We start from the raw sequence: 18385 nt of genomic DNA, 5'->3' as shown, positions 1-18385 counted from the left end.
TTATTTATGTATTTATTTGAAAGACAGAGCTAGAAAGAGAGCTCCCATCTGCTGGTTCACCTTTCAAATGCCTGCAGTGACTGGGGATGTGCTAGGCTGAGAGCAGGAGCCAGGAATGTCTCACATGTGTGGCGGAGACCTAACCCCACAAGCCATCACTGCTTTCAAGGTGCACATTAGTGAAAAGCTAGGATTAGGAGCAGAACCTGAATTCGAACCCAGGCAGTCCAATATGGGAAGTGTGTATCTTAACAGCTAGACCAAACAATCACCCTTACTTTTAGCTATTTTTGGCAGTGAAATCTACGTGGCAGATTTTATATATTTCTTAAAAATTTATTTATTTATTTGACGGTCAGAGTTAGAGAGACAGAGAGAAAATATCTTCCATCCACTGGTTTACTCCTGAAATGGTCACAACGGCCAGCGCTGGGCCAGGTCAAAGCCATGAGCCAGGAGCATCATTAAAGTTTCCCTCCGTGTCAGGGGCCCAAGCACTTGGGCCATCTTTGGCTGTTTTTCCCAGGCCATTAACAGGAGCCAGATTGGAAAGGGAGCAACAGGACACATATGAGCACCCATATGGGATGCAATAATCTCATCTCACATTCTCTTCTTAACATAAGACCTTGAGACAGATCATAAAAATGTTACGTTTTTCTCCCTTGCTTTCTTGGGAAACTCGTTCTTGGAAGGCAGCTGCCACACTGAGTTAAGTCCAAACTCTTCTGTGCAGAGAGGCTGCACTGAATGCCCTGGCCAATGGTCTACAGGAGCTACCAAACACATGCGTGAAGATGTCTCCCTCCAATTCCAACCTTCACTCCTTGAATCACCAGCCTCCTTCCCAGCTGAGGACCCAGACTTTACAAAGCAGAGACAAGCTCGCCCCTCTCTGCTCGGCAGCTTTCCCAGCCTTACGGAATCTGTGAACATAATAAAATGATCATTTTACGCCCCTAAGTTTGGGAGGGGTTTGATAGGCGCACTAGGAACTTAACACCACCAAAGGATAAAATTTGCTCCTACTGAAGAAGTTCAGAAGAATGTATCCAATTTTTTTATGAATCTTTAAGATTTGAGGTAATCTAAGAATCTTAGACTTCTTAGATTTGAAAATTTGGAGTAAAACTGAGGTAAAACTGTAACAAGTGTCACAGGAGCTGGCAGACCTAGGCCCGTCCTACATGGACCTAAAATAACACGTAAAACACATACAGCAGGAACAGAAACTTGGCTAGTGACGGCTGCAATCTTCCAGGTGCTAACTCTCACATTTACCCATTGGGCCTCTGAACTTGGGACACCTGACCTTAATCCTGCCTTGCTCTGGGATCAGCTGCCAGCAATACAGCCCAGCAGGGTCTGGTCAGCATCTCACTAGCTCTTGACATGGGTAGTGCTGTGGTCCTGGGGGGCAGATACCAACTCATTAACAAAAATATCAGGGTATTAGGTTCAACATCATCATCATCATCACATTGAAAAACAAAAACAAATCCCAAGAGGAATCGGGCTGCAGTACTGGAAACCAGAGCTTAACAGCAAAAACTATTCTGGGTCAGCCAGTCCGAGACAGTCCAAGGGCCCTCTCCTTCAACATGCCAGGGCTCCCTGATGGGCAAGTTTCTCTAATTAACTTCCCTCCGGACTCCTCCCTCACACAAGACCCCGCCCTCTGTCTTGCTCTATTTACTGTGGAAGCAGCTGACCTGGTCGGTGTCGTTTGCTGGTGTCGCTGCTGTCATCTGTAGACTCTCAGGCCCTCATCTGTCTCTTCTATGGCGGAGAAAGCTTCCAGCTGGGGTGGACACGACCTAGTAGGTATGTGTGTCTGAAGAAAGGTGGGTAAGGAGACAAAAAAAACAAAAAAAATTGGGAAGGGATGCATGGGAGGATATGGGGGTGGGGGGAGGTGGAAGAGGCCGAGTGAAGGGAGTATGATTAACAAGGTTGGGGGGGGGGTATGAATCCAAGTAGCTAGAAGAGAGGTGCTTGAATGTTCTCATTGCAAAGAAATGATCAATGATTGAGATGATGGATAACCTACTCACACGGGTTGATCATTACATAATGTGTCCGAACAGAAACTTGACTAGTGACGGCTGCGATCTTCCAGGTGCTCACTCTCACATTTACCCATTGGGCCTCTGAACTTGGGACACCTGACCTTAATCCTGCCTTGCTGGATGTATCAGAACATCACGTGGCTTCCCCAGTGTCTTAAAATTAAGAAGAAACAAGGTGAACCCTGTGCAGGCCGAACGAAACACATCCGGGCAAGTGGGTCAGCTTTGCGCCTTCTGTTTTACAAGGTGTGTAAATGCCCTTCAAGACTCCTAAGTTTTGTGATTATTTTGAAGTTTTACATTTGCCATGGAAACTGGCCTGGAGCCTTTTGCCAGTATTTATTTGTCTGCGTGGCTCCTGCAGGTCACTTCTCCTGGCAAAATCATTGGCTTTAATGTGGTAGAGTGGTTACTAGTGGCTGAGAGGTTCACAGGAGAGGTTTCTTGTGTTTGTTGAAAGTAGAGATGAGCCCCACTCAGCATCTCCGTGTTGTTTGTTTCTCATTTTGTTCTATTTACTGTTGCGCTCCTGGAATCTGCACTGTGAGTTTTCAGAGTAACTCCACTCTCCTTTCCTGAAGTCCCAGAAAACATTCCCAGTGCTCCTGTGGTTTCAACCTCTTATAGAGAGGTTTCTAGGACACACGAACAATCTGGGTTTGGGAACAGGATTTTCCTGGATATCCAAAGCAAGCATTCAGGGGCTCATGTATGAGGGGGTCTTCAAAAGGCTCATGGAAAAGGCATCTTATGAGAAACTATGCATGGATTTCAAACTTTTCCACCAAAAACTCATCTTTTAATTCCGTCTTTCCACAACCTTTTTTGAATACCCTCATAGGAAAGGCAAATGAATTCAGTAATGTCATTTTGTGTTTTTAATGAGTGTTTCTCATTCTCACAAACATACTTTTAATGAAACATTTATTTACCAAAACACTCTAAGAATAGTTCATAGAATTTCTGTATACTCTGTTGTTCCATATTTGCTTAACATTCTGTCTTCCTCTCCCATTCGTTGACTCCCACTCTTGCTTTTCTTTCTGAACCCTTGGAAAATAGGTAGGTAATCCCATGGTCCTTCAGTGTAGATGTCCTGAGAATACAGACATTGTTTTACACACCATGGTATAATTAACACATTTCATAAATTAAGTATTGAGTCATTTTTTATCAGTTTTATAGTCTATATTCCAATTTTGTCAGTTTTTGAAATATAACAGTTTTTCTCCCAGCAAAATACACTCAAATCCTGTTTCTTCTGTCTCCTGAAATCCTTAGTCTTTTGTCTTTCACGACTCAACATTTTTGAAGAATGTAAGCTAATTGCTTTATATGTTCTTGAGTTGGTTTATCTGGTGATTCCTCATTAGATTCAGATTATGCACCCCTGGCTGGATTATTACGTAGGTGATTTTGTGTCCTTGTCAGAATATCCTTTCTGGGGATGCATGATATCTATCTGTCCCTCTGGGTGATGTTAATTTTAATCATCCAGTCACTGTCTGGTTTTTGCTGTATATTTGCTATATGTTCCCTGCAATCAGTGAAGAATCCGTGGCAGACAGGGAGACGTGCAAATGTCTGTCTCCTTTGCATATATTTCCCTAGAGCATCCACTCTCACTCAAACCAGTCTTTACCATGGAGTTGTAAAATGGTAGCTTTCTGATTGTATCACCATGGTCTCTACATTTATCAAATAACATTCCATTGTAAGGAAGAATCTTTGTTTACAACTTCCTTTTTGTTTGCTGGCAGCTTTGCTGATAAAATTCACATACCATACAATTCAATCTTTCAAAGTATACAACTCAGTTTTTGGTACCTTCACAAAGTTGTACAGCCAGCACCACAATCAATTTTAGAACATTTCATCAGCCCAAAGAGAAATCCCATATCTTTGTCAGTCATTACCATATCCCTCCAGACAGAGGGAATCACTAATCTACTTTGCATCTGTATAGATTCCACCTTTCTGGATATTGTGCATCACTGGAACCATAAAATGTTTGATCTAAAGATCTTAGTAACTGACTGCTTTTACCTGGTGTAATGTTTTCAGGGTTCATCTGTGTTGTGGTATGTATCATCTGTGTTGTGTGTTGCTGAATTATTACTTATTCATATGGACTGAGGAATTCCTATTTTTATTCAGTGGATTACAATCAGTATTGTCCCTGTGTATTTTGATGTTCAGCTTTCCCAGATGCAGCTCTTTCAAGCTGGATTCTGTTTCCTTTTTTTTTTTTTTTTTTTTTTTTCCTCCAAAGATTTATTTGAAAGGCAGAGTTAGCGAAAAGGTGAGACAGAAAGAGATCTTCCATCTGCTGATTCACTCCCAAAATGGCTGCAACAGCCAGCTGGGGCTGGGCCATTGGGTGGCAGAGACTTGAGTACCTGGGACATCTGCTGCTGCTTTCCGCTTTCCCAGGCACATTAACAGGGAGCTGGATCAGAAGTGGAGCAGTGCATGATACGGCGCTCTGATAGGAGATGCTGGCATTGCAGGCTGCAGCTTAACCCTCTGTGCCACAATGCTGCCCCTGAGTTCTGTTCCCTTTGGACATGTCCTCATACGTTTTTTGAGCATTTTCTTCCAATCTCTTCTGTACCTTCCTGAATCTTGATCTAGAATAAGCTGTTTATGGAACCCTGGTTGTCTTCAGTGTGGGAACAGCGTTGACGAAACCGAGACCTGTTCCTTGCTACTGATGTCTCAGTGCTATTCTGACATTCCAGAAATCACCAGTTCCCACTAGTAACTCCTTTCCAGCCTAAACCTACAGCATTCTGTTTTGCTTCTCTAATTTCTATTTGTGTCTCCTTTCTTCAGTGAAATCCTATAAACTGCATGTTCTTAAAGTATAAAATTTGAGGGGCCAGTGCTGAGTGCTGTGGTATAGAAGGTTAAGCCTCTGCCTGCAGTGCCAGCATCTCATATGGATGCTGCTTTAAGTCCCAGCAGCTTCACTTTGGATCCTGCTCCCCCTTGCTAATGTACCTGGGAAGCAGCAGAGGATGGCACAGGTGCTTAGGCCCCTGCACCCACATGGGAGATCCAGAGGAAGCTCCTGGCTCCTGGCTTTGGATCAGCCCAGCCTTGGCCATTGCAGCCACTTGGGGACTGAATCAGTGAGTATATTCCTTCCTTCTCTCTATAAATCTCTGCTTTTAAAATAAATAAATCTTTAAAAAATTATTTAAAAATGTGTAAAATTTAATAGTATACAAAAAATATGATCAGTATAAAACATTCCAATACCCTGAAAGTTTCCTTGTGGCCCCCTCCCTTTTTGTTTGTTTTATTTTATTTATTTATTGTTTTTTAATCAGTCTGTCTACCCTTACACCTGGGCAATCACAGATATGTTTGTCATTCATTGATTGGTTTGCCTTTTCTGGACTTGTCCATAATTAAAATCACAGAAGGTGTGCCGTTTTTGGCTTCTTACATTTGCCAGTAGGCATTCCTTCTGCTGAGTAGGATTCCATTGGAGGATGTGCCACATTTGATCAAGGACATTTATGCTACCTCTAATTTGTAACCACTACAACTAAAGTTACTAGGGAAAATTGTGTGTAATCTTTTTGTGGACATTCCTAAGTTTTTGGTTCCCTTGAGTAAACACTTGAAAGAAGAATGGCTTATTATGAGTGAACGGAGTTTCTTTATTTCTCTCATTCTTCCCCCTATCTCTCTTCCCCCCTTTCTATATCTCCTTCTCTCCTTTCTTTGCATCTCTATTTATTTGCAAGGCAGAGTGACTAGGAGGGAGGGAGAGAGAGAGAGAGAGAGAAAGAGAGAGAGAATCTTCCATTCAGTTGCTCATTTACCAAATGCCAGCAACAGCCAGAGCTGGGCCTGGCCAAAGGCAGGACCCTAGAATTCCTGAGTAGGAGGTAGGAACTCGAAGTACTTGAGCCATCATTTCCTGTCTCCCCACCCCCAGGTGCTTTAGCAGGAAGCTGGATCAGAAGTAGAGGCGGGACTTGATACCTGGCACTTCCATGTGAGATACAGGCATCCCAAGCAGCTGTTTAACCCACTGCACCACAACATTTGTCCCATAAATTGCATAGCTCTTAAATGCCATTCTATTTTTCTTTTGTGATTGTCATTCATATCTTTTGTCCATTTTTTTGTAGAATAGTTTTTCTAACTTTCATCTAATAGGAATATTAGACCTCGATCTAAATATGTGACAAATATCCTCTTCCAGTTTGTCATTGGTGTCGCTCCCCCATTTGCGGAGGAACGACACAGGACCCTGCGCTGTTCTTTTGTCTGCTCGGCCCTTCCCGGGTTTGCTGCTGGTCCTTCCCGGGTTGGCTGCCGACCCCTGCATCTCCGTGGAGGGGCGGCTCCCCCTGCCACTTTCCCCGCTTCCGCGGAGGAGCGGCACACCGCCGGCCAGCTCTCTCAGGGGCTGCTCAGGTGTTCCTTCAGATGTTCCTGGTGCATGTTGTCTCTCTCCTCCTTTATAGTCCTCTTCCACCAATCCCAACTCTGCTACCCACACGCTGAGCATGCTGCTCTCCTCCAATCAGGAGCAGGATCAGCTCCTGCAGCTTATCAGTCAAATTGGCGAGAGGCAGCTGCGTAGAGGTTGTTTGGTCTCTCTCTCAGCGCCATATTGTGGGAGAGCAGATGCATAGAATAAGTCTTAATTCCAGTAACTTAGTCTAGTCTCAGTTGCTCCCCACACATTGGTATGTTAATTTTAGTTAAGGTATTTTACATACAATTTAAATTTTAATGTGCTAGTCAAATGTATTTGTCTTTTACTTTTTTTCTTTTTTTTTTCTTTTTTTTTTTTTTTTTGACAGGCAGAGTGGACAGTGAGAGAGAGAGACAGAGAGAAAGGTCTTCCTTTTGCCGTTGGTTCACCCTCCAATGGCCACCGCGGTCAGCGCGCCGCGGCCGGTGCACCGCGCTGATCCGATGGCAGGAGCCAGGTACTTATCCTGGTCTCCCACGGGGTGCAGGGCCCAAGCACTTGGGCCATCCTCCACTGCACTCCCTGGCCACAGCAGAGAGCTGGCCTGGAAGAGAGGCAACCTGGACAGAATCCAGTGCCCCAACCAGGACTAGAACCCGGTGTGCCGGCGCCGCAAGGTGGAGGATTAGCCTAGTGAGCCACGGCGCCGGCCTTACCTTTTTTTTCTTTTAAGATTTACTTATTTATTTGAGAGGCAGAGGCAGAGAGAGAGGTCTTTCATCCACTGGCTCACTCCCCAAATAGCCAAACCGGCCAGAGCTGGGAAGATCCAGAGCCAGGAGCTTCCTCTGTGTCTCCCACATGGGTACAAGAGCCCAAGCACTTGGGCCATCTTCACTGCTTTCCCAGGCCATAGCAGAGAGCTGGACTGGTAGTGGAGCTGGGGCCGGCACTGTGGCGCAGGGGGTTAAAGCCCCAGCCTGCAGTGCCAGTATCCCATATGGGTCTCAGTTTGAGTTTGGCTGCTCCAATTCCATTCCAGCTCTCTGCTGTGGCCTGAGAAAGCAGTAGAATATGGCCAAGTCCTTGGGCCCCTGCACCCATGTGGGAGACCTGGAAGAAGCTCCTGGCTCCTGGCTTCGGATCAGCCAATGTGGAAAACTGGGGAGTGAACCAGCAGAAGGAAAACCTCTCTCTCTCTCTCTGCCTCTCTTTCTCTGTATAACTCTGACTTTCAAATAAATAAATCTTAAAAAAAAAAAAAAAAAAAAAGGAAGTAGAGCAGCCAGGTCTTGAACCGGCACCCATATGGGATGCTGGCACTGCAGGTGGCATCTTTACCTGCTGTGCCACAGTGCAGGCCCTGTATTGCTCTTTTCTTCATTACATCTGGAGTTTTGCATCACGGTTAGAAATCTTTTTCCTATACACAGAGAAATTCACTCACGTTTTCTTCTACTAATACAGTTCCAGGTTTGTTTGTTTTTTTTTAATTTAATTTATTTAGTTGAGAGGTAGAGTTACAGACAGTGAAAGGGAGAGAAAGAGAAAAAGAAAGATCTTCCTTCCGTTGGTTTACTCCCCAAATGGCCACAACAGCTGGAGCTACGCCAATCTGAAGCCAGGATTGGGCCATCTTCTGCCTTCCTGGGCCACAGCAGAGAGCTGGACTGGAAGAGGAGAAGCAGGGACTAGAACCGGTGCCCATGTAGGATTCTAGCGCCACAGGCAGAGGATTAGCCTACTGCGCCATGGTACTGGCCCACAGTTCCAGTTTTTACATTTAGAGTTCTGAGCTACTTAAATGTTACTGTGTGGAGTATGAAGAAATTAACCAATTAAACTTTTCCTAAATGGTTATTCAATTGTATTCAGATCTCAAGAGTTCATTTTTTATTTTGCTGTATCCTAGGAGAAATCACCTTTATCATATATTTCTATATGTATATTTCATATAGTTCCATGGTTGGTTTAGTTCAGGTGCCAATACCACCTTGTTTTAAGGTTGGAGGCTTTGTTGAATGTTTTAATTATATGGTAGGAGTAGTTCTTTTCCTTGTTCCTTCCTATTGATCTTCCTTTTCACGTTTTTTAGCTATTCATGTGTGTTTATGAACTTTAGTATCAACCTGTGTAGCTCCAAGTCCGTCTTGGTTTCTTCCCAATATAGAAAATTGGCAATTTGAAAACAATAATATACTGCGTAATTATCTTTAACTGTATTCAGGAATATAAGCACCTTGATCTGTAGTGTTCGAGTGTGCCGATGCCGCTTTCTTGAGTATGCTATACATAAATACGGGTAGTTGTTGCTGGATGTAAATAATAAGCCTAGTCACAGAAGGCCTTCAGGGATCCTAGTTTTGAACTCATACCCTATGGGGTATGTACTATCATCTTATAAGCCCATAGACAATACCTGAGTTTCAGTACTTTACACATTGGCAGTAATACACACTATTCATGCTGTCTTATTTCTGAAATAATTTGGATCTAAACAATTTTTAACTTTGCCAGCGAATCCCACCAAGGAAAAGAATACCAACTACTTTCTTCCACTGATCATCAGTTTCTTCCATTAATTCCAGGTTAAGAATCTAAACTTCAGATTATAAAGGTTATTTTTAAAAAAATTAATGTTCTCCTTTAAATTTTTTAAAAGATTTATTTATTTGAAAGGCAGAGTTAGAGAGGACAGGGGCAGAGAGATACAATGAGCTTCCATCTGCTGTTTCACTCCCCAAATGGCTGCAATGGCCAGAACAGCCAGGGCTGGGCCAGGCAGAACTCAGGAGCCAGGAACTTCATCTAGGTCTCCCAGGTGGGTACAGGGGTCCATAGACTTGGCTCATCCTCCACTGCTTTCCCAGATGGGTTAGCAGGAAACTGGATTGGAAGTGGAGCAGCCAGGACTTGAACCAGTGCCCATATGGTATGACAGCATCGCAGACAGTAGCTTAACCCATTACAACACAACACCAACCCCTAAAATTTTTATGGTTTGATTTATTTGAGAGACAGATGAAAAGTTCCCATCCTGTGGTTCACTCCCAAATGCCTGTAGTAGCCAAGGCTGGATTGAGCTGAAGCAAGGAAATTAAAACTCATTCCAAGTCTCTGAGGGCAGCAAGGACCCAACTACTTGAGCCAGCACCTGCTGGGCATTAGCAAGATGTTGGGTTTGGGATTGGAACTGGGACTCTAACCCAGCCAGTTCAATATGGGAGGCAAGCATCCCAACTGGTGTCTTTAACTGCCAGATGCCCACCCCAGATTCTAGAGGATTTATACATTGAGAATAAAGTGCTTGATGCCACAGCCTACACATTCTGAACATTAAGAAAAAATTCTCAGCATTAAGATAAAATAAGACAGACCTCATTGCTAGAGTTTAATCATCCTGTTTGGAAAATCATTCCAGAGCTGACAAATCTCAGAGACAAAGGCAAAAGATTCAGTTGCTCCGGACGCGACTAGCATCTTTCAGATCCTCACAAATGCTAAATCCAAATGCTACAGTAAGGAGCAACAGAAGAAACCCCTTGAATTCCAGGGGAATAGTGATCCTGTGCAGATGAACCTGCGCACACCCCCGCTTGATAACACATTTAAGGACTTACAGGGGATGTCTGCTGGTTAGATGATGATAGAGAGGATCCCATCAGGAAAGGACTTGCTTACCACCATAGAATTTAGCTCTTCTTTGGAGACAAAGAGAACCACTCAAAGGGAATGGTATGATCAGATCTGTTTTTATAGATAGATGACTCTGGCTGTTGAGAATCAAACTGGAGGATAGAAAGGCCTTCTGAGGCAAAAAAAAAGACTGCTCAGGAGGCTGTAATAGAGCAGCAATGAATGCCTCTAAAAGCAGTGGCAGTCACAAGATAGGACTGAAGGGATTTGGGATTTGGAGTAGGAGGAAGATCCATCAAGAATGGCTGATACTCTGAACAAGGGTGTGGGAGTGTTGGATGATTTCCCTCCAAGACATTTTTCCAGCTCTGTCTGACTGCAGAAGGAATAAAGTGTTCTTTAGTCCCAGGTACTACCAGTGGAAAGGCACAGACAAGAAAGAGGAGAGGAAGAAGAAAGTAGATTGCATCAAAACAGCACATACTGATAGATAGGAGGTGCCAGCATGGAGGTCACAGTGCTTGACGATATCCAGTTCATTGGTGGTTTAGTCCAGGTTCTTATTGGGCCAAGGCTGGGGCAGACTAATGTCAACACTGCATTTATGGAGTGCTTTTGCTTTCAAAATATTTCTATTTTAATTCTCCTTTATACTTATCCAAGAATAACATTCTTTCCACTGGGTCAAATGGCCGTTTGTTTTGGACTGCATTAAAACCCTATTCCAAAGTTTTGCCATGGCTTGAGTTTCCAGAATCACTACCACTTCTACACACTTGATCAAGTTTATTTACTTTATTGATTAGTGGATTAGACTGTACAAACCATAAAGTGCACTAAACCTAAGTCTATAGTTTGAATTTTTACATATGTGTGCATTTGGATAACTACCATCCAAAGCTATTGAACATTTCTGGTATCCCGTGAGATTCTCTTGTGCACTTTTCAGTCTATTCCCTGAAAGATTAGTCACTATTCTGACTTCCATAAACATTTTTTGTTTTGCTTGTTGCTAAGCTTTATAGAAATAGAATCATATGCTAGAACTCACGTGTTTTTGGCTTTTTTCACACAACATACTCTCTGAGGTTTCTCCATCTTGTTGCTAGAGCTGATTTTTTTAATTGATGCATATTATCCCATTACACATGTTGGTGAACATTTGGGTTGTTTCATCTTGTAGATAGTTTGAAAAAAGTTTCTGTGACTATAATTTTGCACACATCAGGACACATGCACTCATTTCTCTTGGATATAAACAATGATATTGATGGATCATAAGGTATATGCAAATTTAACTCTAATAGAAACTGAAAAATGGTTTTCCAAACAGATCATAGTATTTTTCATGCCCCACCAGCAATGTACAAGAGTTCTATGTCGGGGGCTAAGGCTGTGGCATAGTGGGTTAATCCTCCGCCTGGGGCGCCAGCATCCCTTATGGGCACCTGATTCTAGTCCCTGCTGCTTCTTTTCGAATTCAGCTCTCTGCTGTGGCCTGGGAAAGCAGAGGAGGATGGCTCAAGTGTTTGGGCCTGTGCACATGCATGGGAGACCTTGAGGAAGACCTGGCTCCTGGCTTCAGATTGGCACAGCTCCAGCCGTTGCAGCCATTTGGGGAGTGAACCAGCAGAAGGAAGACATTTCTCTCTGTCTTTCCCTCTCACTGTCTGTATTTCTACCTCTCAAATAAATAAAATCTTTAAAAAAAAAGAGTTCTATGTCTTTGAGGAACGCATTGGTGGCACAGTAGATTAAGCCACCTTTTGTGACGCCCACGTTAGAGTACTTGTTTGAGTCCTGGCTACTCCATGTTTCTGATCCAGCTCCTGCTAAAATACCTAGGAGGCAGCAGATGATGGCCCAGGTGCTTGGGTTATTGCCATCCCTATGGGAGGACTAGGTGGAGTTCTTGGCACCTGGCTTTGGCCTGGTCTAGCCTCAGCTGTTGTGGGAATTTGGGGAGTGAATCAGCAGATGGAAGATCTCCCTCTCTCCCTATAATTCTGCCTTTCAAGTAAGTAAATGAAACTTTAAGAAAAAAAGTTCTACTTCCTTGAAAATATTTTATATTGTCAGTTTTTTAAATTTTAATTTTTCTGGGATAGGAGTAGGTTTTTTTAAGATTTATTTATTTGAAAGACAGAGTTACACAGAGAGGAGAGGCAGAGAGAGAGAGAGAGAGGTCTTCCATCCGCTGGTTCACTCCCCAGTTGGCTGCAATGGCCAGAACTGCATGGATCCGAAGCCAGGAGCCAGAAGCTTCTTCTGGGTCTCCCATGTGGGTGCAGGGGCCCAAGACTTGGGCTATCTTCTACTGTTTTCCCAGGCCACAGCAGAGAGCTGGATCAGAAGTGGAGCAGCTGGGACTCGAACCAGTGCCCATATGGGATGCTGGCACTGCAGGTGGTGGCTTTACCTGCTATGCCACAGCGCCAGCCCCTATTTCATTATCTTTTACCATTTGGATATTGTCTTTTTCCAAGTTTTTATTCTATTCTTTTGCCACTCCTCCCTTTTTTGCGTTGATTGTCTTTTTTTTTATAATGATTTATGGGAGCCTTTTAAAAAAAAACGCTGGCTCTGAATCATTTGTCAGATATATGTATTGCAAATATCTTCTAGTCTGTGGTTTGCAAAAAAGCTTATTTATTGACAATTTATTAACAAATGGTATTTCATATTCTTAAGCTAAAGGTTATAAGAAGAATGGAGGTAATTTTAAGGAATTCATCATATTTTTATGAATTAAAGAAGAGAGTTATATTCCCAGATAAGTTATCTTAAATTGTATGAATTTGGGGGTGGGGGCAGCACTGTGGCGCAGTGGGTTAATGCCGTAGTCTGAAGCGCCGGCAACCCATATGGGTGCTGGTTCAAGACCTGGCTGTTCCACTTGTGATCCAGCTCTCTGCTGTTGCCTGTTAAAGCAGTAGAAGATGGTCCAAGCCCTTGGGCCCCTGCACCAGGGTGAGAGACCTGGAGGAAGCTCGTGGCTCCTAGCTTCAGATCGGCACAGCTCCGGCTGTTGCGGCCATCTGGGGAGTGAACCAGTGGATGGAAGACTCTCTCTCTCTCTCTCTCTCTCTCTCTCTCTCTTTCTCTCTCTCTCTCTCTTTCTCTCTCCTTCTCTCTCTCTCTCTGCCTCTCCTCTCTCTGTGTAACTCTTTTAAATAAATCTTTTTAAAAAATTTGGGGGCCTAGTGGTTAAGATGCCTGCATCCCGTATTGGGGTACCCAGGTTTGACACCAGTCTCCAGCTCCTGACTCCAGCTTCCTGCCAGTGCAGCCTTTGAGAGGCAGCAGTGAAGGCTCCCGTAATTGCTTCCCTGCCTCTTTGCAGGAGACCTGGGTTGAGTTCCAGGCTTCCTGCTTCAGCTCAACTTAACGACAGCTATTATGGGCATTTGGTAGTGAAGCAGTGGATGGAAATTCTCTCTCTCTCTCTCTCTCTCTCTCTCTCCCCCCTCCCCCCCTCCCTCTCCCTCTCCCTCTCCCTCTCCCATAAATAAAATTTTAAGCATAATTATTGACTTCAACTAATCATTAAAACATCTGATAACATCTTCTATGGATTCCAAGATTTGTAAGATAATTTCTCCCCATGAGGTATTACTGTTGAGCAAGAAAGGCAAGCAGGTCCAGCAAGACTCCTGGGCATGTGAAAAGTCATGTAGAAGTTGCTGCAAGGGTAAGGGTGAAGAAAAACTGATATGGTAAGAGAGGAGGCAGTATTGAAAGAGTAGGTCTAGATCCCCTGTATTTAGGAGGTTACCCTGCCAATAGAATGGGAGAAGTGGTAAGCTGGAGGCAAAGAGGCCAGTTAGGAGAACATCTCCTTGGTCCAGAGAAGTCAGATTGGAAGTGTGGTAGTGGCCTGGAGGCTTGGGCTGGTGTTTATATTATTTTATTTTTTTTTAAAGATTGTTTGTTTGACAGGTAGAGTTACAGACAGTGAAAGGGAGAGAAAGAGAAAAGTCTTCCTTCCGTTGGTTCACCCCCCACCCCCCAAATGGCCACAACAGCTGGAGCTACGCTGATCAGAAGCCAGGAGCCAGGTGCCTCTTCCTGGTCTCCCATGCGGGTGCAAGGGCCCAAGCACCTGGGCCACCCTCCACTGCCTTCCTGGGCCACAGCAGAGAGCTGGACTGGAAGAGGAGCAACTGGGACTAGAACCTGGTGCCCAAATGGGATGCTGGCACCGCATGCAGAGGATTAACCTAGTGCGCCACGGTGCTGGCCCCATTGGGTTTAGAAATGAGATAAGGAGTGTTCATTGGATGTGAGTAAGGAATGGTTGGAGAAGTGGGAAAGAAGGACTAGGGGAGTTTGTTGGGTTCCTCACTTGGGTAGGAGCAGGATGCCAGACCAAGCCACACTGAACCCTACCTGGATTGAAATAACAGCCAAATAAGTGGTTTCGTTGTGTCTGGTCTTGTCTCACTAGGGTCCAGTTTCAACAGAGCAGTCAGAGTAGACTCTTGAAATGTAAGGAAGATCACATAATGTCCCTGCTCAGTCCTGCAATAGTCAAAGTCCTTAAATAGTCCTCAAGGCCTCATGTGATCTGGGTCTCATCCCTTCTCCAGTCCACATTTCCTTCTGTCTCCTGAACTCCCACCCACATTCACAAGTTCTAGCCACATTTGCTCTTCTCAGGCAAATAAGGGAATGTTCCTTCCTTGAGTCTTTTTTTTTTAAGTAATTCACAGGTTTTTAAAAATAATTTTATTTAAGAAACACAGACAGAGCTCCTGTCCACTGATTTATTTCTCCAAATGTACACAATGGCTAGGCTAGACCAGCCCAAAGTCAGGTGCTGGGAACTCAATTCCTCTCTTTCCTGCCATGGGTGACAGGCACCCAACTTCTTGAGCCATCACTTGCTACCTCTCTTGGTATGCATTAGCAGGAACCTGAAATTGGGAGCACAGCCAGAACTCAAACCAAGGCACTCTGATATGGGATATGGACATCCCAACAGGCTTTTTTTTTTTTTTTTTTTTTTTTTTTTTTTTTTTTTTGACAGGCAGAGTAGACAGTGAGAGAGAGAAAGGTCTTCCTTTGCCGTTGGTTCACCCTCCAATGGCCGCCGCGGCCGGCGTGCTGTGGCTGGCGCACTGTGCTGATCCGATGGCAGGAGCCAGGTACTTATCCTGGTCTCCCATGGGGTGCAGGGCCCAAGCACTTGGGCCATCCTCCACTGCACTCCCTGGCCACAGCAGAGAGCTGGCCTGGAAGAGGGGCAACCGGGACAGAATCCAGCACCCCGACTGGGACTAGAACCCGGTGTGCCGGCGCCACAAGGCAGAGGAGTGAGCTGGCCCCAACAAGCATTTTTAACTGCTAGGCCAAACACCAGCCTCTCCCATGAACCTTTGCACTGACTGTTCCCTCAGCCTGCAACAGTCTTCCTCTGGAGAGACACATACTAGTTCTTTAACTCCTTCAAGCCACCCCAGTGAGCCTTACTCTAACAATTCTGGTGTTTTTGTTTTGTTTTGTTTTGTTTACAGGCAGAGTTAGACAGTGAGAGAGAGTGACAGAGAGAAAGATCTTCCTTACCGTTGGTTCACCCTCCCAAATGGCCGCTATGGCCAGCGCACCGTGCTGATCTGAAGCCAGGAACCAGGTGCTTCCTCCTGGTCTCCCATGGGGTGCAGGGCCCAAGCACTTGGGCCATCCTCCACTGCACTCCTGGGCCACAGCAGAGAGCTGGACTGGAAGAGGAGCAACCGGGACAGAACCGGTGCCCCGCCGGCGCCGCGGCTCACTAGGCTAATCCTCCGCCTAGCGGCGCCGGCACACCGGGTTCTAGTCCCGGTCGGGGCGCCGGATTCTGTCCCCGATGCCCCTCTTCCAGGCCAGCCCTCTGCTGTGGCCCGGGAGTGCAGTGGAGGATGGCCCAGGTGCTTGGGCCCTGCACCCCATGGGAGACCAGGAAAAGCACCTGGCTCCTGGCTCCTGCCATCGGATCAGCGCGGTGCGCCGGCCGCAGCGCGCCGGCCGCGGCGGCCATTGGAGGGTAAACCAACGGCAAAGGAAGACCTTTCTCTCTGTCTCTCTCTCTCTCACTGTCCACTCTGCCTGTCAAAAAAAAAAAAAAAAAAGAACCGGTGCCCCAACCGGGACTAGAACCCAGGGTGCCAGCGCTGCAGGCGGAGGATTAGCGAAGTGAGCTGTGGCGCCAGCCAAACAATTCTGTTTTAAAAGCCTCTGCAAAATCCCCCTTATTATCTATTCGTTCCTACCTTCTATATCATTTATTGCCTATTGCCATCCACTTATAAGCTCCATAAGGACGGACATAATTGTCTTGTTCACTGATGTTCTAAATATCAGCAGACTAGGGTATAGTGCAGGTGCTCAGTACATAACGTAAGAATGAATAGAGAGGATGGTAGTGAATCTCGAAGGAAATGCAGAAGAGGAGTAGATGCTCTTGAGCGACAAAAGGAATGTTGCTTAGTTAATACATTGAACTGGAAGGAACTGTGGGTCCCTTGGTGAATGCAGAAGTGGAGAGGCCTGGAAGTCAGAGGAAAGGATAAGGTGTTTCCTTCGATCAGATAGTGTGATGTGTATTGCTAGAGTTTATAATGTTAAAGCAGTCTTATGTTTATGCGGTAAACTCTTGGTTATGATATTATATGCTCTTAATACATGGATAGATTCTATGCTAAAATTTGATATTTTTACTTCTGTGTTCATCAGTGAGATTTGTTTTTCTGAAAATAGTGTTTTCCATTTTGGGTGGAAATAGAAGTGAAATAGGAAGCTAAGTACCATTATTCTTTACTATGGGACAGTTTATGTAACAAAGGGATTAGCAGTACTCTGATGGTTTACTGGGACCTTCTCATAAACTTTTCTGATAGTAGTATCTTTTTATAGTTGATCTAGGTCTTTAACTTTTTGATTTCTTAGATGATGATTTTTCTATTCAGGTTTTCTACTTATTCTCTGGATCAGAAGTAGAGCAGCTGGGACTTGACTGGTGCCCTAATACAGGATGCTGACTTCACAGGTGGCAACTTAACTCACTGCACCATAAGGCCAACCCTCCTATACTTTTAATTCCATTTTATGACTTAGTTTCCTTAAGATTATCCATTTATTTTACTTTGTTTTTCAAATGTTTATTTTATTTATTTGAAAGTTAGAATTACAGCAAGAGATAAGCAGAAAGAGAGAAAGAGAGATCTTCTGTCTACTGATTCACTCCCCAAATGGCCACAACAGCCGGGGCTGGGCCAAGCTGTAGCCAGGAGCCTGGAACTCCATTTGGATTTCCCATATGGATGCAGGGAACCAAGTACTTGGATCATCTCTGCTGTTTTCCCAAGCATAATAGCAGGGAGCTAGATTAGAAGTGGAGTAGCTGAGACTTGAACTAGCATTCATATGGGATATTGACATTGCAGGCAGCAGCTTAACCCACTATGCCACAACACTGGCCCCTTATTTTATTTTTCAATCTTTTATTTGAAAGGCAGAGAGGAAGAGGGAAAGAGAGGGAGAGAGAAGGAAAGAGAGGGATAGGGGGAGAGAGAGAATGAATCTACAACCTACTGGTTCACTACCCAAATGGGGGCTGGGCCAGGAGAAATCCAGTAGCCAGGAACTCAATCTAGGTCTCCCATGTGCATGGCAGAACCCAAATACTCGAGCCATCACCTGCTGCCTTCCAGGGTATGTATTAACAGGAAGCTGCGTTGGAAGTAGAACAGCCAGGACGTGAACCAGGCCCTCTAATAGGGGAAACGACATGCCAAGAGGCAGCTTAATTGCTGAGCCAAAAACCTGCCTCTATCCATTCAGTTTAGTTTTAAAAATTATTCATATAAATTACAAATAAAAATCTGTGATAATTAAAAGTCTTTTTTTTTTTAGCTGTAAGTACTATATTAGATTTTCAATATTAAAATGAAATACTTGAAGCAACCAATTTTCTATGGAGAAAAGGTCTATGTATGTCACCATTGGGAAGTTCATGTCCAAGAGTGGGCACCTCCATTGTCTGGGCCTCTTGTGAAGGTGGCATATGGCATTTGTGGAATGTGCACACAGAGGAAAGATCCCATGCTAACCCTGGAAGCAGAGAAAGTGGTTAGACCCTATGTCAGGCTTTTGTATCCACCATCTGGTGAGAACTAACTTCTGAGGGCACACCCCCAATGCCCTGAAGCCCTCTCACCAGGCCCCACCTCCAAACACCACCATGCTGGGGACCGAGCCT

At 44.6% G+C, this 18385-nt stretch overlaps 1 protein-coding gene across 1 annotated transcript in view; it reads left to right on the top strand.

Annotated features, from left to right (window-relative positions):
* The first annotated feature begins 1804 nt into the window (after window positions 1-1804).
* Window positions 1805-18385, top strand: part of ATOSA (atos homolog A) — a 144914-nt gene continuing 128333 nt past the window's right edge. Inside the window, exon 1 of the mRNA XM_070054212.1 lies at window positions 1805-1824. The gene's annotated coding sequence lies outside the window, so the exon portion shown is untranslated. The remainder of the gene's footprint in view (window positions 1825-18385) is intronic.

This window comes from Oryctolagus cuniculus, chromosome 12 (assembly GCF_964237555.1).
Source record: "Oryctolagus cuniculus chromosome 12, mOryCun1.1, whole genome shotgun sequence".
Classification (NCBI taxonomy): domain Eukaryota; kingdom Metazoa; phylum Chordata; class Mammalia; order Lagomorpha; family Leporidae; genus Oryctolagus; species Oryctolagus cuniculus.
This window is presented reverse-complemented; position numbering and strand designations above follow the sequence as displayed.